The sequence below is a fragment of the Balaenoptera borealis genome (genome assembly GCF_965194805.1).
Source record: "Balaenoptera borealis genome assembly, chromosome: 4".
Classification (NCBI taxonomy): Eukaryota; Metazoa; Chordata; class Mammalia; order Artiodactyla; family Balaenopteridae; genus Balaenoptera; species Balaenoptera borealis.
The window spans coordinates 109,395,676-109,419,501 of record NC_138861.1 but is presented as its reverse complement, the minus strand read 5'-3'; the positions used below and the strand labels follow the sequence as shown (position 1 = coordinate 109,419,501).

The 23,826-nt window shown below is 41.9% G+C and overlaps 2 long non-coding RNA genes across 2 annotated transcripts in view; both read left to right on the top strand.

Annotated features, from left to right (window-relative positions):
• Positions 1–23,826, top strand: part of LOC309627530 — a 439,048-nt gene that overhangs the window by 317,547 nt on the left and 97,675 nt on the right. The window lies entirely within an intron of this gene.
• Positions 1–23,826, top strand: part of LOC309627522 — a 67,383-nt gene that overhangs the window by 5,082 nt on the left and 38,475 nt on the right. Inside the window, exons 3-5 of the long non-coding RNA XR_014243786.1 lie at positions 7,300–7,494; positions 11,238–11,354; positions 21,173–22,567. This is a non-coding gene — a long non-coding RNA (uncharacterized lncRNA). The remainder of the gene's footprint in view (positions 1–7,299; positions 7,495–11,237; positions 11,355–21,172; positions 22,568–23,826) is intronic.

Here is a 23,826-nt window from a genome sequence, read left to right as displayed (position 1 = left end):
TGAAAGCCACACCTCCAGGAATGAAATTAGGAAAAGTAGAAATGAAAGCAAGATTTGTAGAAATGATGTAATATTATCTGAATCACCCAAATCTAATCCAGGTCATCTGTGTAGAAATTCTGAAAGGGATAAGAAGGTAGATTATAACCAAGAAATCTTATACCTAAGTAATGAAAGTATTCTACCTCTGAATGAAGAATCTCTTCAGAGGGAAATGGCTGGCATAGCATCTATGAAAGGCAGGGATCCAAAGTGTCTAGAACTGACATTGTTTCTACAGAAAGCATGCATTTGCTAATAGGTGCCAGCCATTAAGATCATCTAATTCATTACTCTTCTGACTCTGTGATCATTGGACAACCTTGGGGTCATATTTGGCTTCACATTTGGCTTTGCATCTAGGAAGAAAAAGTGCTGTTCAGCAAATATAGAAGCTCTCCACTTGGTGGTTAGATCTTTCCCCATGGATGATTTTTATGCATAAGGCTGTAAGAACTTGGTTAATGGTGAAACCATGTGGGATTCAGATCCATACTTTGTGTACTGATATTCACCCTCTGACCTTGCAAAACGGAAGGCTGGGCCCCACACTGTGGTGAACAAATTGAGATATTGCTGTGGGACCATTCGGATGGTCTATCTCAGGTAACATCAAATTTTCTTGGCCGTGTTTTAAATTTAAATTTAAATTCCACAAGTTCCTTGTAGAAAATGAGGAAAACACAGAAGTTTATTGACAACAGCTAATCATTTAGAGATAAGCCCCCATACAAGCTGTACCAATTAGAACTATCCTTGGGGTTTTTGAAGATAATTGGTTTCCCTCTCTGGTGGCCACACTGTGAGCAGATGTCTGGAGTAGTCAACCACGAGGTCCTCCTCTGCCATATGGATAGAGCCAGTCTGCAGAAGAAAAAACATCTGACAACCGGCAGAGTGAAGCACAGATAAGGGATGGACAGTGAAGGCCCTGCCTGTCCTCTACTTGTTTCTGAGGCCTAGTTATATTTGTTCTTACCCATCGTTTGATTATGTAAAACAAATACCGAAAAACATTCAAACTAATAAAGGTTCTATTGTTTAATATGGAAGATGCCTTGTTAAGGTGATGGGGAGGGACCCAAAAGGGAAGGGATTGTGAAAAATGGTGCCATGGGCACAGGAACCTAGTGAATATCAGCATTTGTCACCGTTTGCCCCCTTTGTAAACTGAGCCTTGGCTTGACACTTCCTACTAATCCATGCTGGCATACTTCAAAACATCAATACAAATCTGATATTCTTTAAGCCACATGGCTTGCTTTTTAATATTAGTGCCTCTGTTACTCCAGTGAGGCCATGGATTGGGTGGGGACAACTCTTTAAAAGTGTTGCCAAATGCAAGTTCACGTGCCCCATGCACAGTGAGGCCAAACAAACTGAAACATTGGAGTTTGGAGCTGAGAAAGGTTTATTGCAAGGGCCAAGCAAGGAGAATGAGTGGCTTGTACTCAAAAAAAACAAACTCCCTGATGGTTTTGAGAGAAGAGTTTTTATAGGCAAAATTTGGGGTGAGGGCTGCAGAGTGTGTGACTTTCTTCTGACTGGTTGGTGGTGAGGTAACAGGGTGGTGTTCTGGGAATCTTGTGCTCAGCCTGAAGTCACCATCCTCCACCTGGGCGGGGGCCTTAGTTCTTGCAAAAGAAGTCAAAGATAATATTGTTTTGTATATTCCTTGGGGAGGAACCAGGACGCTGCTTTATTGCTTCACCATTGTTTCTTGACTGCTCCTCATTTGTTTCTGCATTCCCTCCCTTCTCTAATTAGTAACCGTTTGAATCTGCCCTTTGGAACTCAGGCTGACACCTTTTCCCTGCAAACAAGAAACAGGGGTCATGGAAAGACGTTTGTAACTGGGAGAGCCTCGCAGGGTCCTCCTTCATTTCAAAAGCAAGAACTTTCTTGCTAGAAAGATTTGACTCAAGAATGATTTTCATAGAGTTGAATCATGTGTCTCAAGAGATATGAGTTACTTGGAAAAAGAGAAGTTATGCTTACTTCTTGAAAGAAAATTGAATAAAAATACTCATCAAATAATTCTTTCAGACAATGAATACTAAACTGACAATTGTACTCTTCTGGATTTAAGTAAGGAGTCTGTGTTGAAATGTTTTGCACCACTCTTTTTCTGTGATAAGAAGAGACCATAATTAACAGGTGAGATTCAGGTAACCATTAAAAACATAATAAAAGGCTGAGTAACGGCTAAGATTCTTTTAGATTAAACATAAATTTGAATTTTTACTATTTTAGGTTATTAGAAACACATACTTTGGTGTGGTAAATATGTTGAACAAGTTACAATGGTGGTTAAACAGTGAGTTTTGCAATAAAGAAAGCATTTGTATTGTTCCCCAAATTCAGAACTTTCAGAACAAGGAAGGAAGAGGGAAGAAAGTGTACTTTCATTTATATGCACATGTTTTCTGTTATTAGGCCAACTGTATAGGAATTCTATACCATCTTGTTGGTTCTAAGTAGATTTCCCTAAAATAGGAAGCCTAATGGGCATGGGCCACAGTCTCAGGGAGCTAACACACTGATTATAAAGACAAAACATGCTTGTTATGCACACACAATACATGTATGAAATAAAATAAGAGGAGTTGGGTAATGTAGAAGTTGAAATTAAGCAGGACCCCGTAGGGCCCTCCCAGGTACAAAAGCCTTTTCATGTCCCCAGTTTCTTATTTGCAGGATAAAGGCTTCAGCCTCCTAGACCTTCCTGAATACCAAAGAGCAGATTCAAAGAGTTGTTAATCAGGGAAGTAAGGGAATGAAGAAATGAAGGAGGAGCAATCGAAAAAGGATAGTGCGGGCTATTGAAGCAGGATCCTGGTTCCTCCTCAAGGGAGATACATAACAATATCTTTGAGTTCTTCTAGAGAAACTAAGGCCCCCACCCAGGTAGAAGTGAAACTGTGCAAGTAAGATTGGGACTTGAACCCATGGTCTTTTAATTGAGATCACACACCTGGTCTCAGGACTTAATGAAACTCAGGTTCTTGATGTCTCATGGCAGAAAAAATTCAGTGAGAGACAAAGTGATCTGTAAGAAGTGGATTTATTTAGAGAGAACCACACTCCACAGACAGAGTGTGGGCCATCTGGGAAGGCGAGAGGCCCCAAAATATGGCGTGGTTAGTTTTTATGGGCTGGGTAATTTCATAGGCTAATGAGTGGGAGGATTATTCCAACTACTTCAGGGGAAAGAGTGGGGATTCCCAGGAATTGGGCCACCACCCACTTTTTGGCCTTTCATGATTAGCTCTGAACTGTCATGCTGCCGATGGTTGTGTCATTTAGCTAATGTATTACAATGAGCATATAATGAGGCTTAAGGTCTACTGGAAGTCAAATCTTCCACCATCTTGGATCTAGTTAGTTCTAACCAGTTTTTGTCATGTCCTATGGCTATGTCATTCTTTTAAAAGTTGTGCCCTGCCTGCTCCCTCCTGTTTCAGAAGATGGTAACTACATGCTGGAACCCCAGACTGGTTGAAATCAGGAGGCTGATGATTCACAATCCTGGAACCCCCCACTTACCTCACCACCCACCAATCAGAAGAAAGTCACACACCCTGCAGCCCTCACCCCAACTTTTGCCTATAAAAACTTGCCCTGAAAACCATTGGGGAGTTCAGGTTTTTGAGCACAATCCACTCATTTTCTTTGCTTGGCCCTGCAATAAACCTTTCTCTGCTCCAAACTCCGACGTTTCGGTTTGTTCAGCCTCACTGTGCGTCCAGTACACGAACTTGCATTCGGTAACAAAATGAGGACAAAGTGGAAGAAAATGAATGTGTACATTTGTGGGAGGGTGGCTGGAATGGACTGAATTAATCAATGAAGCCATCTACAGGAAGGCAGCCTGGAACTTGGTTTTGAAAGAAATGATGGATGCTGGATGGGCAGAGGGGATGGAAGGCCTGAACAAGTTAAGTACCTTAAGTACCTTAATCTAGGGCAGTACTAGAAAATATATATTCATACAATTAAAGGCATATTCACTCCTGAAGTGGGCATTTTCCTTAATTTAGATTTACATAAAACAGTAGATAGCATTTTGACTAACGAATGGCAGAGGAGCTAATTTAAAGTAAGTCTAAAGCAAAGGCAGATTTACTTCCATTTCCTAGACTAAATGTGTAATATATAAAACAGGAAGGGTGAGTGAGGAAGCTTATTTTTACAGGCATGATGATGAAGAGGTGGAGCCTGAGGCCTTTGGAGCCACAACTGGGTTTGCTTTGCTGTTTTCTAGCTTTACGACTGTGGGCAAATCACTCAACCTCTCCGTGTCTTGTTTTCTTATTTGTGAAATACACAAATGGACCTACCATAGGGTTTGGGGAAGACTGACTGAGATAATTCATTCATTCTGCAAATATGTTTGGGGTCCTTCTATGTGCCAGGAAATATTCTAGGCATGGGAGAGAAAGCAGGTAAGCTAGGCAGACAAGCGCTTGCCCTACCAGTGCTTCCATTCTAGTGGAATTAACTGGTCAACAAACGAATGCGTGAATAAAATATCAAGAAGAGATAAGTACTCTGCCTAAGATGAAGTAGAGAGATACAGCGGAGGTTGACTGGACAGCAGCTCACAGGTTAGAGAAGGTCATTCTCAGATCTGAATGTCGCAGTGAAGTCAGCCATGAGGAAATGAGGAGTAGCTGGTGCAGGAAGAACTGCTAATGCTAAGGTCCCGGGACAGGAATCAGCTTGATGTGTTTGAGGAGCAGAAATATGGTCATTGCAGCCGGAGGATATTGGGGTAGAGTAGTAGCATGTGGAATCAGATCACGAAGGGCTTTGACCACAAGGATAGGAAACATGTTTTGTCTTAAGTGCAATGAAAAACCCCTAGAGAATTGGGAACTGGCGAATGACATGATTTCATAATGGATGTAACATGTTCACCACTGGTTCTGGCACAGGAAGAACACTCTGTATGTTTTAGCTGATGTTACCATTTCATATAATCCTCACACCAGCCCTATGTGATGGTTACTGTGAAAGAAAATCATTCCAAACCTGATCTGGGGCACAACTTTGTGGGTTGACATGATTTTCAGCCTCTTTGGGAAGGATCTAGCATTCCTAATAAAGCTCCGGAGTATTTTTCTGATGGACTTTAAAGCAATTTAGATTCCTTTTGGGAAGTTAGATTGACTCCACTCTGCTCTTGTTTAGATGTGCCCAGTAACCCTTAACCGTATATTCAAAGGTACAACACTGTTTAAGCCACATGCTTTCCTAATAACCTTCAAACCAGACATTTCTCTTTTAAAAGTTTAGTTGAGTGGAGTTTAAGTCACTTTTGGTGTCTTCCCCAAAGGAAATATTTGAACTAGCTTTTTTTTTTTTAAAGTCTTTCCCTTTGCCAACAAGCTTGAAATGAAATGTGGATAAATGTTTATACATCATTAATATCACCATTCTACAGACAAGGAGACTGAGCCTTAGAAATGTTAAGTAACTTGGTCAACGCCACAGATTTCCACCCAAAGCCTATGCATTTAAGCACTCCACTGTGCTACCCCCAGGAAGACCAAACTCAACTTAAGCTAGTTTTCCAAGAAGAAGCAAAGCAATTCTGAACCTGAGGGATGGCACAGTCCCCAGTAATCATACTTTCTTTTACTGCAATTCCATTGTTATCTGTTTTATTTTATATTGATTTTTAAAGGCTGGTATTATATAATTCATTGTAACCTCGCTTTATTCCACCCAAGATGTATGTGTAGTTCATCTCCACTTTACTCTGCTTTCTGATTTTTAAGGGTTTTAATTTGTTTTTTCACTAACTGAACCAATCCTAACTAGAATGGACCTTTTCTCCTATTTGTCAAGATTCACAAAATCTTTTCTTCTGGTCTAGGACATCACTTACTTGAATCTTCTGTGCTTCCAAGCCCAGAGATTTAAATCATTAGTGTCTATGATTAATGCCAAACATACAGCCAGATTGTATGAGTCTGCCAAGCTGAAGTAAACAATGTATTAGCCCTTGTGAGAAAAATCCTGAATGAGATCATTGAAGGCTGCTAAAACAGTCTGGATTGGGACTTCCCTGGTGGCGCAGTGGTTAAGAATCCACCTGCCAATGCAGGGGACACAGGTTCGATCCCTGGTCTGGGAAGATCCCACATGCCGCTGATGAAACTAAGCTCGCGCCTAGAGCCCATGCTCCACAACGGGAGAAGCCACTGCAATGAGAAGTCCGTGCACCACAACGAAGAGTAGCCCCTACTCACTGCAACTAGAGAAAGCCCGCGCACAGCAACGAAGACCCAACGCAGCCAAAAAAAAAACCAACAAAATACTCAGGGTTATTTTGGACTGGAGGATGGGGGAAGTCCCTACTTCTAGCTAACGAGCATCATTCTCTTAGAATGAAATCGATTCCATGGATGCACTGGAACCAGTTTAAATAAGCTCATGTTAAATTTTCAGGAAATTTGTGAAGTAGTTGATGCCAAGTTGGTAGCTTGAAACTGGCCACCGTGGGAGTATTTATACCACAGAAATTGGCAAATGCCACAAATCAGGGCTTTCATACCCCATAGAGCCAGTTTTTAAACACTCAGCAGTACACACCTGCAAGTGCCCTTCTGGTTCTTGTTTTTCTGCCTAGTTATAGAACAAGAGGACATGAAAAAACAGTGGGATGGTTTCCAGGACAGGTTTTTGCTGGCATTTGGTTTCCTGCCTGCATTTTTCCTGTGTCACATACACTGCCAAGAGTTCTGTAGTCAAACAGACCCCACATTCCTAGTGGAAATGAAGTTTACTATTATTTTCCCCTCAGTTGAATCCCAGATCCATTACTAACTCTGTGACTTGGGCTGGTCAGTTATCCACATCTCTAGACCCATATCACTATAGTGAGGATAATATTGCCAACATCAGAGTTTGCAAGTGTATATGGGATGGGGAGGGTACTCAGGAAAGGCTTTGCTTAGAACTTGGTGCATTGTAAGTTTCAATAAGCGATGGCTCTAATTAAAATGATATTATTATTTACTAGGTGTTCACAGACACTCAGAGGACTCTTGCCCTTGAGGCACTTGTAATGTGCTAGGGTCTAGAGGCTTCACATTTCTGGTCCAAAGCCCTGAACCAGCCTGGCTTGCACCATTTCCCCACAAGATGGCGCTCTGTTTCTGCCTGTGCTCAATGAGGCTGGGAGCCCTGGCCCAGGTGGGATTCCTTTGTAATCCAAGCCACAACAACCACACTTTCTCCGTTTCATTCAAGGCCTGCCTCCCAGTGAAGTAACTACAAGTGCAAGGAGCTTGACAAGCTTTTCGCCTGGAAAGAAGTGGGAGAAAGAAACCTTTCTTGAAGTATGTTGAGTTGGCCTGGATGGCTTTTCACTGACATGAAGAAGGAAGATTTTTGTGTCTCTGTGCAACATCTTCGTTTTATTCGCTGCAAGGATGTTTTTAACTGGTAAGAAGCTGAAGTCTTTGGGGGGTTCTTTCTGTTCTCTTCTATCTTGGTTCCTTTTTCCTCATTCTCCAGAATCTTCAAGGTAACATGATAGAGTAAAATCAATATGGGGTCAGCAATCAGTCAGACCTAGATTTGACATATGATTCTGAAGCTTATCAGCTTAATTACCTTGGGCTACTTATTTGACTTTCTAACCTTCAGCTTCCATAAAATGGGGCTATCTATATCTATCTATCTATCTATCTACCTATCATCTATCTATCTATCTGCCTTAGGTTAGTCCTGTACTTCACAACCTCCTACACATTAGATTCACCTATGGAACTTTTCAAATGTAGTTGATTCCTTGGCTCTAGTCCAAAAGACTGATTCAATTCGGCTGGGTTCTGCCCAAGTATCAGTCTGTTTCAGGACTTCCCCAGTAATTCTGTGTGCAGTGAGAGTTAAGAATGGCTGAGATCCTATTATTAAGCAAGCCTCTCTAAGCCTCAGTTGGCTCACATGCTCAGAAGCTGGAAGTCCCTAGACCTCAACAGCTCATACAAATGCAAAATGAATCTCTTTTGCTAACAGTCACTTTGTGACTGCCATCCTTCACCTGTTCAGATCAGCAGGCAGTGCAGGCTCTCCCACACCCACACCCTGTCTTCAGAGACCTTTCCTGGGAAGCCCAAGAACCCCTATTGCTGCTCTGCAGGTGAGAAGAACAAAACCTGGGATGCCTGGCCCTTGCTGAAGCTGGGCAGTCCCTGTGGTCAGGAGAAATGTCAGCTCTTGCCGCGGCTCCACAGAGAACAGTGGACAGTGCTCCTTCTCCTGGGTTACCCTTGGTCAAGGATACTCTTCTGTCCAATGGGCCTGGGTTGCCAGGGGTGCGGCCCATCAGAGGTCAGCTCTTTCATTTCACACAGAAGCAACCATATTCCCTAAGGCCCAGCCCATCCCCCAGAGAGCAGTATCATGAGCTAAAGCACTCACTGCCCAGAACCAGCTGCTTCAACAGCCTTTGCCTGGGTTGCCCAGTCCACACTCCTCCCTCTTGATGAATTTCCTCTTGGAGACCCTTCTCTTTCTTCCCACCGTCTGGCCTCAAGTAGGCCCACCCTTGTCAGATGTGTTCTAAAGAATATAATAAGTAGATAAATACCAAACTATTTTCTCGCAGAAGGCTCCTTGACCCACCATGTAGTTTCACATATGTAAACTGTTGTATGAGAGAGGATTCATTCTGAATTTACGTATCAGCCTCTTCTAAACCCAGGCCCTTTCCAAACCCCATCTCCACCGAAGAAGTCCCTTTCCCAAAATCAATGGGTAGGAATGCACTTACTTTGCACACCTGTAACTCAAAGGGACTGCTGAAATGATTGTTTCCAAGATAAAAGACAACTTGCCCCAAAAGTAAGTTCAAGTTTTTACCCTGAGCACAGAAATCACATAAAATAGCCAAGATGGCAGTGTTCTTAGTTTCAATTAAGTCTAGGATTTACGCTCCTCTGGACAGCCCATTATATGTAAAGGGGGTTGACATGAATGGCAACCTCACAGGGTGGCAGAAAATAAGTGAGAAAAGATGCAGAAAGAGCAATTTGTAATGCCTTACTGTCACTGTTACTAATTATGAATGCTCATCAGCATCTAATCAGAGTTGTCCCTTTGAAAAGTGGGTACCTCAGGACCAAGTTATCTCCCCTCCTCTTCCTGCCTCTGTACGGTAGTCAATATAGGGATCCAGACCCCTGACCAATACAACTCAGTGGTTCCAGGTTCTTACCCTATCACCAATAAGGGTAGTCACATTAATTAGAGTAATGGAGCCTCTTCACTTAAATGCAGAGCTGTGGGCCCAAGTATTACTTGCTGTCTTTCCCTCCTGCTCTGGTTATAATAATTCAAGAAAGCAACTTTTGGTCAGATGGGTTTGAGTTGGTTCTGGAACTTTGGTTCTCCTCTGAATAGACCCAAATGTCTTCAAGGGGTTAGGAGTAAAATTGGGGAAGGTCTGGTTTGAGCCATGTTCTCCAACATGTTAAACCCAAAGCCCTAAATATTGAAGCTATTTGTACTTGCCTGGCCTTTTAGGAAAGTGCAGTGCTGGATCTTGATTCTCATTTGGTTCCTTGGGTCTGCTGTCTATTTCTCAGGAATCTGGAAGGGAGGAGCTTATAATTAGCACCCCTAAACGTACAACAGTTCTCCTGGTTGAAGGGCTAAGCACTTCTACCACTGACATTTTAAGAAATGCATGCATGTCTCTCAAAGGAAGGTCAATTTGGGGGTCTTCCTGCAGTTGCTAACTATGGAATATGTGGGTTTGATTACTTAAGGTGCTGGCTTGTCTCTCTTATAGATGGCCATGAGACATATTCTGGAGGTAGTGCTGACTTGGCTCAGTGGTTGAGTGGATGAAGCAAGAAGGGAGAGGGAGGTATTCAGGTGGATAAGTTTCCTCTAGAGCAAGCATTGGCCAACTATAGCCAGCAGGTCAAATCTAGCCTGCTGCCAATTTCTGTTTTTACCTTTTTATTTTGAAATAAGTTAAGACTCATTTGCCACCTATTTTTTTTTTCACACACACACACTGTATTTTATTTTTACAAGAGATAAATAGACTGACACCAAGCATTGCACATGGATGACCACAACAAAAGCAACAATGATTGCAATTACCAAACATGAAACACACTCATACTATGTCAATGCCACCTATTTTGTAAATAAAGTTTTAATGGAACGTTATCACACTTATTTGTTTACATATTGCCTATGGCTGCTTTCCTGATACAATAGCAGAATTGAGTAATTGCAACGAACAACATCGTATGACGTGCAAAGCCTAAAGTTTGTGCCATCTGGCTGTTTGCAGAAAAAGTTTAATGATCTCTGTGCTAGAGTCAAAGATGCTTCTCACATATGCTTCCCAAAACTGCCTCAGATTTCCCCCTTGCTGCAACCCAAAGGCCACAGACCCCTGTTGAATCAGAAAACTCTAGAGTTGGAAGGAGGTATTAGTGGATATCCAGTGAAATTTCCCATCTGAGATCAGAATCTTCCAAGGATGCCTTCTCAAGTGATCCCCTGGAGGTGAAGGCACACCATTGCCTGAAGGGGCCAACTCACCTTTTTTGGGAAGTTCTGGCTGTTGGAAAATGATTCCTTATATAGAGCTAAAATCTGGTAGAAAGAAAAATGGTTCAAGTTTTATTATTTTCTGATGCCATCTCCAGCCTTTGGAGGAGGAAGACTCCATCATCAGCAAGGTGGGCTGTGCTGTCTGTCTTGTGTGGAGCAGCACAGTGGGTGGGGAGGAGATATGCAGAAGCTGGGGTGCTCTGCGAGGGAAAAGATGCTGGATGCCTCTAGAGAGAAAGATCCAGAGAAGGGAGGATGGAGGGGCATGGCTGACAGGGGTGGGTCAGAGAGGAGCTGCAGGTGAGGAAGGAGACAGAAGTATGGAAGCTATCTCAAATTATTCTTCAGTGCTTCTGAAATAGGATTTGAGTTTGTGGCATGCTTCTAGATGCTTCAACTACTTGGAATGTTCTTCAAGGGAGAAATAGGGGGCCCAAATGGTACAGATGTATTGAGCTGTGTCAGTTTCCCTGAGGTTCTCATGCATCAGTCTTATATTCTCAGTCCAAAGAGCTTTCAGACCAAGCAGCACCATAGCCATAATGGTCCAAATCCCACCTCACTGCCTTCGCTTCTAGTCATAGATTTCCTTTTCTCTCACCTCAAAGGTTGCTTCAAACCAGAAGACGTGGAAGGAGATAGAGGTGGAGGGAGGCCATGTGTCATCTCTTTGGCCCAGGGTTGAAGGTTTTCCAGGGCACAGGACAGTGCACAGATCTCCAGAGGTATGTCAGAGGCCCTGTGTTCAAGATCTATTTCTGCAATAATTTTGTATGCAATATTTTGTCATTAGTTCTCTTTTTTGTGCCTTAGTTTCTTCCTCTGTACAACAAAAGGCTGGAGCTAGGGCAGTGTTCAAATACTGCTGTTGAGCTTTGGGTGTTCTACAAGGGTACTCGGGGGCTTGGGGCAGGATGGGCGGCAGTAAGGATGTTAAGGAGCTGGGTTTCCTGGCCATCTTACTCAACTTTCATCAAAGCTTCTCTGTGCTATCTATTGGATAGATTGGGGTTCCTCAGAATCCTCTATTACCACTTAATTTCTGCTGCTAAAGAAAAGAAATGCTAGAATCTGATGAACTTTATCAGTATTTCTCAATGCTGTGGTACTTGTCCCATTAGAGGGATTCAAGCTGGTTTTATGTGATATATGGATGAACATTTTTTTTTTATTGAGATATGCTTGACATAATATTATATTAGTTTCAGGTTTACAACATAATGATTTGATATATGTATATATTTCAAAGTGATCACCAGAATAAGTCTAGTTGACATTCACCACCACAAATATTTACAATTTTTCTTGTGGTGAGAACATTTAAGATCTACTATCTTAGCAACTTTCAAATATACAATACAGTATTATTAACTCTAGTCACCATGCTGTAGATTACAAATCCAAGATTTATTTATTTTATGACTGGAAGTTTGTACCTTTTGACTTCCTTGACCCATTTTTCTCACCCCACCTTACCTCTGGCAACCACTAATCTGTTCTCTGTATGAGTTTGGTATCTTGTTTTGTTTTGTTTTTAAGATTCCACTTATAAGTGAGATCATATGATATTTGTCTTTGTCTGACTTATTTCACTTAGCATAATGCTCTCAAGGCCCTGCAAATGGCAGGATTTCACTCTTTTTTTCTCTAAATAATATTCCATTGTGTACATATACCACATTTTCTTTATCCATTCATCCATTGAGGGACACTTAGGTAGTTTCCATGGCTTGGCCATCCTAAATTATGCTGCAATGAGCATGGAGGTGCATATATCTTGCGAGTTAGTATTTTTGTTTCCTTTGGATAAGTACCCAGAAGTGGAGTTCCTGGATCATATGATAGTTCCATTTTTAATTTTTTGAGGAATCTCCATACTTTTTTTCCATAGTGGCCGCACCGTTTATATTGCTACCAACAGTGCACAGGGGGTCCATTTCTTCACATCCTTGCCAACATTTGTTATTTGTTGTCTTTTTGATAATAGCCATCCTGACAGGTGTAAGGTGGTATCTCATTGTGGTTTTGGATAAACATTTAAAATTATCATAATTACCATGTTTATTTTAATATCTATAAGGAAAATATAACCAACACATCAAGTGTATGATTTTATTGATCTATAGCTTAGGATGAGGCTAAATGTAGTCAAATAAACGGGCTTATTTAAAGAAAGAGAATACGTCATTCATTAATAGTACAGATCATATGGCATATGGCAAACCTGTTGACATTTGGGAAGACAGGAAAAATGGCTTCTGCAGGCTCTCCTGGCTTTGACATTCTAGCATTCTTCTCCCTCCCAGTCTTTTCTCTTGTTCCCTCTGTCTCCCCAGGAGAGAAGCCATTGCAATGTGTATTTTCAGACTCAAAACAGTGGTCCTGACATGCCTGGGGTCTGGGCTCACTGGTCCTCTTGGTCCTCCACTGCAAAGACTTCTGCTTTGTCAAGGAGCATCTCTGCTTTCCCACCTCTGGTCTCTGATGAGATACATGAAACTGGCAGGAAAGCAGACCAAACTGAAAGCAAGAAACACAGGCAGGGCTCTGCAGAGTGTGGGCAGCTGCACTTCACAGGATTAGCCAAGGTGCTCTCTGCTCCATTAGCAGAATACCCAATGGGCTCGTGCTTGAAAAAGCCAATCTGCAGAATTAGCAGCCAATAAATTGTTAATCTTGCAGACTGTTGATTATGTCTTGCTTCTTTTAAATTATCAGACCTCACTTATTTTTATTTACTCCTTGGCATGAAATCATTTTCTATATTCTCTTTTTAACTCACTCCTAATGGTAAAATACATGTCTATTTCCTTGTTCTGGATTCTGGATGATTCATCCACAATTGTCTATTTTCTAATGTTAGACATGCACTGCACATTCAAGTTAATGAAGCATGGCATGCCATGGCAGACAGACTTTAGGCGTTAGACTCTGGATTTGAACCTGGTTTAGCTGCCTCTGACCTGTGGACTGGTGTCACTTAAATAAGCTTGGGTCTTACTCTCTCTGGTTACTCAACAAGAATTATGCTTCTTTCATAGAATTTTTGTGAGGATTTAAGTGGTACCATTAAAAACATAAAAAACACCTGGCTTGAGTATGTTGAGTTTTAGATGCTGAGTAAATATCAGTTCTTTTTCCATTTTTTTACAAGCTCGACAGGTCTTTGTGCTAGATGCTGCAGACAAGGCAAAGATGAATGTGATGTAGGTCAGGATAGCAAATAGGTTTTATTTCATATGTCAGCTCTCACGGAGTGTGCCGCTTCAGGGAGAACTGTGTGGAGATGGATTTTAAGGGTCAGCGGGGAAGAGTGTCATAGTTGATTAGCCATGTCCTAGGGCTCAGGAGTGGGCAATGGGGCACACGAATGTCCTACATTTGCCATCACTGACACAAACCCTGCTTTGGGGAAGTCAAAGCTAATGGAGTGTGAAATTCCTGGAGAAGCATAAGGACAGTGGTAGCACTTCTACATACGTTACGTCTGTAATCCTCTCAGCCAACTGGAAAGGGATGAATTATTATTCTCATTTTATACATGAGAAAATGGAGGCTCAGACAGGATAAGTAATTTTCTCAAGGTCTCACAATGTAGAAAATACTGGCAATGAGATCTGAACCCAAATCTGTCTGACCTCAGAGACGTTTTGTTTGCAGTTACTAACTTTAAATTGGGGTGTTCAAATAGAGTCTTTTTTTTTAAATGAGGTGAAATTTGGATATTTTAAGGTTTGTCAAAGTGCATTAATCTTAAGTGTCCGGTTGATGAACTTTTGATTACACCTAGGTAATTTAGATACACCTGTAAAACCATCAAGCAGACCAAGTTACAGAATTTTCTCACCTTTCTGGAAAGTTCCCTGTGTGCTTTCCTAGTCAATAACCTCTCCACTAAAAGACAACCACTATTCTGATACTTATCAACATTGACTAATTTTGACTGTTCTTCAATTTCATATAAGTGAAATTATATAGTAATTTCACATTTGTGTCTTGCTTCTTCAACGAAATGTCTGTGAGATTCATCTATGCTGTGGTATTAGTAGTTTGTCTTTTTTTTTTTTTTTAATCGCTGTGTACTACTCCACTGTATGAATACACCACAATTTATTTATCCATTCTCTTCTTGGGGGCCATTTGAGTTGTTTGCAGTTTTTGGTTGTTATGAATAAAGCTGCTATAAACATTCTTGTAATGCCTTTGTGTGGGAATGTACCCTTATCTCTCCAGAGTACATACCTAGTAGTGGAATTACTGAGCTATAGGTTAGGAGAATATTTAGCTTTGGTAGATATGAGCCTTTGCCTTTTCCAGTGAGAGTTCTACAATATCAGGGGCTTGAGTCTTTTTGATCTCTATGGCATCCCAGAACCCACAGCAATTCCTGGCTCAGAGTTGGTGCTAATGAGTTATTTTTGAGTAAATGAAAATATATGCATATTGTGCATCTTGATTCTTGGCTTTGTATTGGGGGCTGCCATGTTTCACTGAACAGAGAGGTCAGAACCTCTCTCCCTGTGCCCCGAGTTCCCCTTTCAAAACAAGTCTTTTATAATGCCTCCTTAAATATCTCAAAACAAAGTTCACAGATAATACAACCTGTCTACACATACATTTTCTTTTTAATCAATTTGGTGTCCTAACTTTTCTGTGAAGGAAACATAAAAGGAAAGTAATTTCTAGTAAGGTAATGAGTATTTCAATATACAAATGTCTGGGGACTTCTATATTGGAAGACATAAGGAAATACACAGATACTTGCAACAGATACTATACATATGATCAGTACAAATGCAAAGTGAGAGAGGGGCAATGTTCTGCTAACTCCTATCATGAGTTGCATTGGTGTCAGTGATATGATTCTCCAAATGGTGACCAATGCTTGCTAAACTTTTTAATAAAAAAAGCACAATCTTCCCCCAATTGGCTCTGAAAAATTCATTGTATATTAAAACTGTATAAGAATGCTTTATTTTTTATGTAAAATGGTGCTGGGGTCTAGGTTTAGATAAACTTTTCAGCAAGAAGAATGTTTTGTGGGATATACATGGCATGAAGCATATTCTTCATTGGACAGGATTATTCCAAGCATCGTATAGGGTGTCTACTCTTCTTGGTACTCAACCATGAAATGCCTTTGAGCATCTTCTCATCATAGTGCCAACTATTCCTATAAATTTACAAAATATCCTTTGGGATGGTATCACCCCCACAAGAATCACGGTTCTAACTCAATTCCCTCATTTTACTGATGAGGGAATCTCTCCCTTGAAAAAGGAACAACTTCCTCCCAGATCTCACAGGGACTTAAAGGTTAATCATGGATCACAATCTTCTGACTCTTTAGTGTAAATCAGGACTCCATCCACCACAGCAGTTGGAGCTGGGGCTTTGAGTCAGATTTGGGTTCAAATCCTGACTCTGATCTTAGGCAAATGGCTTCATTTTTCTGAGCCTCTGTTTCATCATTTGCAAAATTGGAATTAAAAATAACTTTTCCCTTAGAGACTTGTTGTGAGGATTAAGCAGGATTATGACTATGAATACCTGACACATCATGAGATCTCAACACAAGGTAGCTATTATATTACCCCTTTAAAGCTCATTTATTTAAGTGCCCACAGAAATTGGTGTATCCTCTTCTGGGAGAACTTCTCCATTTGAAGTTTTCTCTACAGAGAAGCACTTGTCTTTATCGGTTGTTTCTGAAGCTTCAAAGAGTCCCTTTCCAGGGCAAAGTGTCCTTCTAACCTCCTCCCCACCAAAGCTGTCCTAAGCCACAGTCAAGGACAAAATGTCTTGCGCTAGGTAACTCAGAGCACCCTGACACTTAGCCTCTTACTTAAAGGATGGAAGAAGAAATTTGGGGGCTGCAACTGATTTGAAAATAAGGATGAAAGAGGATGAAATTTGGTACCAGATGCATGGTGAATGGTCTAGATTTTTCATTCTACCAACACTCTGTGAAGTGGGAATTGTTTATTATCACCTCCATTTTACATATGAGAAAATGGGGACACTGAGCTGTTATGGCCCTTCATCTAAGTCACACAGAAACAAGACTGAAATCAGGTTTGATGGGCATTCTGTTAATGTGAGTTCTTTCAAAATCAGACCCTGAGAAAAGGATTTGGGTGCAAATAGTTTATTTGGGAGGTGTTTTTGTTATCAATTTATTGCCTCTTAGATCTGATGCACCCTTGAATATGTGGTGTATGATAAAGGGATCCCTTTAAGTATTTCTTCTTTAACATGAGCATGATATTAAGCTTTCTCAGTAAAGGCTGCTGGAGGGATATTACTGGAGAAGGAGGGTCTCCTGCCATTTCTGTGCCAGATGAGGCTCAATTATGGGTGTGGGGACATTCTGTGGAACCTGCCCACAAGCCAAAATATGGTCCTGAAGCCGAATCCAGCCTCTGTACCTCGACACTGAATTAAATCTCGGAGACAGAGTTTTGGGTGAAGTAGAAAAAAAATAGCTTTATTACTTTGCCAGGCAAAGGGGGCCACAGGGGGCTAATGCCCTCAAAACTGTGTGTTCCCTCCCCACCCCAAGGGGGTAGGGAGAAGTTTTATAGTAGTGGTTCAAAGAAGACTTGATCAGCTTGTGGACATTCTTCTTATTGGTTTGTGGTGAGGTAAGTGTGAGTCAGTGACATCAACCTTCTGGTTCCAACCCGTCTGGGGTCTAAGTGCTTGTGGGCAGCATACCATTAATTTCTCCACCTGGTGGGGGTTTCAGTATCTGCAAAACAGCTCAGAAGATATTGTTTTATATACCTTGAGGGGGAACCAGGACGCTACCCCAAGGCTGCACTGTTGTTTCTTGACTGTTCCTCCCTTGTCTCCTCATCCCCTCCCTTCCCTAATTAGCATCTGTTTGAACCTGCCCATTGGAACTCGGGGAAGGTCCTGGAGCCATGGTGTGGTGATAACCTTCATGCAGCCCCCTTGGTATGGAAACCAGAGCCAGGAGCACAGCTTACATGCTCCGAAGGACTCCTATGCCCCCCGACTCCCAGGCTCCACATCCCCATAATCAGGTGCTGATTGACTGCTCCCCCATGTGCACTCTGGAGGGTGGCTTCTTGCTTGCAGCACCTCCAGACCAGCTCTAGCCTAGCCAAAGCCGCAGACTTCTCTACTATACTGTGGACTGAGCCACACCTTCTCCAAAGATGTCTGGATTCCTCCCAACTTTGTCCTTCCGTGGGTGTTCAGCCTAAGCCATAGGGTGCCTTATAGAGTTTACTTGTCTCTTACAGTTACTCTTTATCATAGTTAATGGTTCTTTGTATTACACTTCCTCTGTTTAAGTTACTGTGTGCTCCGTCTCCTGATTGGATCCAGACTGTCATAGGAAGTGATCACAGGAAGAAGGTGAAAGAGTGGGAAGGGACAAAAGCCAATAAGGAATGTACTAATGAGTGGGTCACTATTGTCAGTACCTGGGACTCAATCACACTGGTGTCCCTTTGAGAGTCTGGGTGCCACACACTTCAGCATTGCCCCAGCAAGAGGCAAGAGGGCTGGATATTTATCTACCAACTCCTGTCCCTCAGTGATTGAGGGTTGCTTGGGAATTTTAACTCCCTGGTACTTTTGTCCTGCGCTGCATGGCTGGACTTTCCAGGGCATACTTATGTAGCCAGAAAAAGCCCTCAGGTAGAAACAAATCCTTGATGGTAAGATATCTGTGTGCATGGGAACTTCCTGTGATGCTGCAGGTGACCTCTAGGGTGGACCAAGGGGATATGGGTCAGCATGAAGTATCTACTACAGACATGTTGTAGGATGCTGGGTGGCAGAAGGAAATTGGTCAGCTAGAAGCTGATGAATGGCTCAGATTGATTCAGGGTGAGTTTTCTGGAAAAGCCCAGTTGCAGAGGATCAAACGTTTTCCTGACTGGTATAATTTAATTGTATGGTCAGTGTTTGCTATGGATAATTGGGTTTTTCTTTGACCTTGACAGTCTCACTGGCTTGCTATCTGTACTAGAAGACACTGTTTTCTAGCCATTTCAAATACAAAAAGCCAAACCTGGTTTCCATCAAGAGCTGGCAGCCCTACCATTTTCAGGAGGCGCCGATGGCTGTGGTATCCAACCAGCAAAAAGGCAGTGGTGTTTGTATTTTCCACTTTGCCCTTTACAAGAACATTTCAGCTGAAGCGGAAGCCTTTTTCCTTCACCTTGGGTGTTTTAATAGAAATCTTGGTGACATTAAGCTCTTTTAATTCTGAGCACTAGCTTCTAAAGTTCAGTGACGCAAAGCTCTGTTCTGCCATGGAACACAGTGGGTACCAAGGTGAGAGATTGTCATCACCAGGAGCACTAGAATAAAAATAACAACCAGGAGACAAGGTTATTACAAAGGACCGTGGACAGTGTTTGTCTGTGGGAAAGTGTGGGCTGAAGGAGGTTATTTTTATATTAGAAAATTTAAATCATTCACATTTTGCAATAATGTAACCAATTTATAGGGTTTTGCAACTGGCAATGTGTCCTTTCCACATTTAAAATATTCTGTGAGGAGAGAGCAAGGAAGCTTACTCTGTCCTGAAATGGAAAGATCTCCAAGACATGGTGTTACATGATAAAAGCAGTATGTAGAACAATATTGAGTAGCTGACTATTGTATGAGAAAGAAGGAAAAAAAATTATATAGTCACGATTGCTTGTATTTACATGAAAATCTAATAAAAATAGGTATGGTTTAGGAGGGCAAAAACAAGGGGTGAGATTTTTTTCAATTTATAACTTTTATATCATTTTGATTTTAAAATCACATCAATGTATTTCCTGTTCAGATAAAGAAATAAATAACCGGGACTTCCCTGGTGGCGCAGTGGTTAAGAATCCGCCTGCCAATGCAGGGGACACGGGTTCGAGCCCTGGTCTGGGAAGATCCCACATGCCACGGAGCAACTAAGCCCGTGTGCCACAACTACTGAGCCTGCGCTCTAGAGCTTGCAAGCCACAACTATTGAGCCTGCGTGCCACAACTACTGAAGCCCAGGTGCCTAGAGCCTGTGCTCTGCAACAAGAGAAGCCACCGCAATGAGAAGCCCACGCATCTCAACGAAGAGTAGCCCTCACTCGCCTCAACTAGAGAAAGCCCGCGAGCAGCAACGAAGACCCAACGCAGCCAAAAATAAATAATAAATAAATTAAAAAAAAAACAAAAACAAAGCCCAGTGAAGAACATAATCATTGGAGAGCATGCCTCTGTTCTTTGATCATTTTTACAACCTTTGAAGGTAGCTTTGGATGGGAAAATGCATTCCACAAAATCAAATATCTGCACATAGTGATTCCTTTGCAAACATTTAGGGAGTGAGTGTTTTTATTTGATCACGGAAATTTTTTACATCGGTGTTGCTATTTACCACACAGGCAGCAGGGGGCAGTGTTTCTCTGTTTTTCTTTGTGCCTTTCCCTATCTCCCCAATACAATAGGCAAAACCAACCAAGATTTCTCTAATTCAAATCTATGATAAAATGTACCACATTTTCTAGATTCATGTTGTTACTCTCTCATCCCAAAAATCTTTTGAGGACTTGAAACTTCCAACAGGCTGCTTAATGATTATTCAAAAGGGGCTGAGTTTTGGGTTTGCTCTTGTGAAGTCTTTCTTCTCTCTTCTCTCTCTCCCCTTTTGTCATTCCACTCAGCTCCCATACATCACTTTCCATGATCAAGTCAAAGAAAAAGACCCTTAAATTATGAAAATTCACAGCCCTCTCTCTCATCCTCTCTCTCTTTTACTTTGCAGACGAGACTCAGGATTTGGGAGGCAAAACAAACAAACAAATAAAAAGGGAGAATTTTGGACCTCCATGAATAGTGCTAATGTGAAAAAAAAAAAAAAAGCTAAAAGGGAAAGAGAATAAGCTTTGGCTGAGTGTTTATCTGTGTGCCTGGCTGGCACCACACCTGCCATAACTCCTGTTACATCTTCACGACAACAAGGATGTGTCATTAGAGCCATTTTGAGAAGGAGGAGATGCACGCGCGTAGGCAATGAACAACTAGCCTAAATTTATGTTGCTGCAAATAGATAGAATTGGAATTGGGAGGCAGATTGCATCCAAACCTGGACCATTTACGTGTTTTTTCCCTACACCATCCTAAAGAAACAGAAGACAGTGCCTCCCTTTCAACTCTCTCTCTTGTCCACCACCCCCCCCCCACCCCGTCTCTGTACCTGCTCTAACACAAGTGTGCACCAGCCTCTTCCTACACCACATGGTGTCTGTAAAGAGAGAAAACGGAGACAAGGCAGCAGCCTCAAGAGCTCCCCAATGTTCAGTGGAAGCTGGTCTTTGTTATACTGAGGCAGAGGTTCCTTTAGAAAAGGCAGCAACATTGAACTGCCCAAGGTCAGACATTCCTCAAGCTGTAGACTTGGGGAAGTGCCAAGGGAGGCACTGCACTGTTTCCAAATTGTTTTGGAGTATTTTCTGCTTGTGTTATTTGTATGTGTGTGTGTGTGTGTGTGTCTGTGTTTCTGAGTGTTCCTGTTTTCTCATTCCAGCTTCCTGGCAATGCCTGCAGATGAAGGTGACAGTGAATATGCAGAAATAGACAATGTGGAGTGTTGGATGGACTAATTTTAATAGTGAACAAAGAACAGGGGTGAAGACATTTTACCCAAAGTGAAGGTCTTGGGAGTGATCTTGGGTGGCGTCCATCCTCTGTATTGAATAACACCAACCCCCCTGGAGAGAGAGCTGTGGCCCTTGCCAGTGCTGAGTAGGACAAGGAGAAAGTCTCCTTGGAGGCCAGCATGACTATCGCGTGCTTTAACACTTGCTGTGCTGCCATTTCAACAGAGAGGGCCAAGCAGCAGACCGGGGTCTTTGGGTGGACAATAGCACACAGCTAGAAGTTTTTTAGGTTGTTTTCCTTTAGTTATAATTCTATTTATGGCAAATGATTATGATTTTCTGCTCATGGTAGTGAAAAGTATCCTCTTCAACACATGCATTTTGATAAAAAGGTTAACCTAAAAATAGTTGAGCAAATAATAGGGTAGGTGGTATATACATGTAGCAAAAGTGATGAAATGGCTCCAAAATGAAATATGGAGTTGTTGTAGCAGATTATTTCTAAAGTGTCTTCCATCTCAGACAACTTGTGACTTTAACTCCATCATTTGAGAATCATGGGAAAATTAGAATTGTGCAATTTCAGAGCAGAAAGGGATAATCTAGCCCAACCTTGTTGTTTTATAGTTAATGAAAAGGAGGCTTAGAGGGACATGGCTGGCCCAAGGTCACACAGTGTCCTGCTGGCTGATAATCTGCATTGCGAGTGTGTACTGACGGCAGAGACAGAGTGAGGATAGCAGGGCAGGATGATAGTCTAGACAAAGGGCTGCTTGAAGTAATTCAGGTCGTCTTGGCACCAGGGAGGGAAAGAGGGAAGAGGAGGGGGAGACAATCTTTGAACAAAATGAAAACTCCTAGATAAAGCGGGGAAGAATCCTTAAAATCTCAGTTTCTTCTGCTTGCTGCAGCAGCAGCGACAGGAGCTGGCTGGTTTCCCCCCAATAAACGCAGCAGTAGCTCTTTGCTGCAGAATGTGGCGTTAAATGCAGTAGGTCAGCGCTAAGCTTGAACAAAATGTGGTGACTGATTAGGAAATGAATGGTAAGTCATGGACGGCAAGTCCCGATTATGGAGATGCTTATCAACACCCTCCCCTCACTTCACCCCGCCCGAGCCAACAAAGCTGCACTTGCAGACTGACGAAACCGAACCCAGATGTCCTTGTTGCTCTGGGGACACTTCAGTTCTGGCTGTGACAGTCATCTGTGAGGAAATCAGATGTCGCAGGGAGAAGACTCAGCCGAGCCGAGCCGCAGGCACTCAGGACCTGCTGGGGGTGGGGAGGTGAGGGAGTCGCAGTCCCCTGCCTCCTCTTCACTGTGAGTCTTGCTTTCCCCTGGGGGTACTGAGATCATAACGGTGGGATGTAGTCAAGGATTAAAGACAGCTCCCCCTTGTGGATGGGCCGGGGAGCCCACGGCATGGTCCAGGGCAGGAGTTTAGCATATGTTCTTGGATTGAATGACCAGAAGGCCGGGTAAATCAATCAACAGGCTTTGCATGGTGTTTGGCATTGAGCCAGATCGCTGCTCACTCACATTGCTGTGTGAACAAATCACTCAGTTTTTTTCTCTGTCACTATTTATTTCATGACTAATATTTCGATAAGAAAACTCTGTCCTACAAGTATGTGGTTGGGATATGAGGGATGAGTGTAATGAAAGTAGTGGTCGCCTTTTCACTCATTAATTTATTTATTCATTAAGCACTTAGTGGGGAGATAACCTAGGCCCCTCCTTATAGATTAAGACCTAGTTAGGAAGTCAGATAACAACTTTGTAAATAAGAAGATTACCAAAATAATGCTTCCTAGAATATCAAATACACTAGAATGAAATAGTGCTTAGATTAAAAAGTAATAGTAATAAAATTGATAATGTATTAAATACTTACTACGTGCCACCCTTGTTGTAAACAATTACCTGTATGATACATTTAATCCTTACCACTGTACTAAAAGAGGTATAATGATTATCTTTCAATTTATTAAGGGAAGCTGAGGCAAAGAGTTCGATAGTAATGGGAAGAGGTGGGATATTTTAGACAGCAGACTTCACTGGAGTAATTCAGACAGAGAAAGACCAATATCATATGATATTGTTTATATACGGAATCTAAAAAAAAAAAGATACAAATGAACTTATTTACAAAACAGAAACAGACTCACAGACTTAGAGAACGAACTTATGGTTACCAGGGGAGAAGGGTGGGCAGAGGGATAGACTGGGAGTTTGGGATCGACTTGTACACATGGCTATATTTAAAATAGATAACCAACAAGGACCTACTGTATAGCACAGGGAGCTCTGCTCAATATTCTGTAATAACCTAAACAGGGAAAGAACTTGAAAAAGAATAGATACAGTACATGTATATGTATAACTGTATCACTTTGCTGTACACCTGAAACTAACACAACGTTGTTTATCAACTATACTCCAATATAAAATAAAAATTAAAAAAAAAGAACTCATTGGGAAGTGACATTTAAACAAGGGCCAGGTGTGTACATTGCCTATGTATCTTTAAAATCTATGATGCCCTTTCTACTCATTCCCACCCAGCCCCACCCCACAGT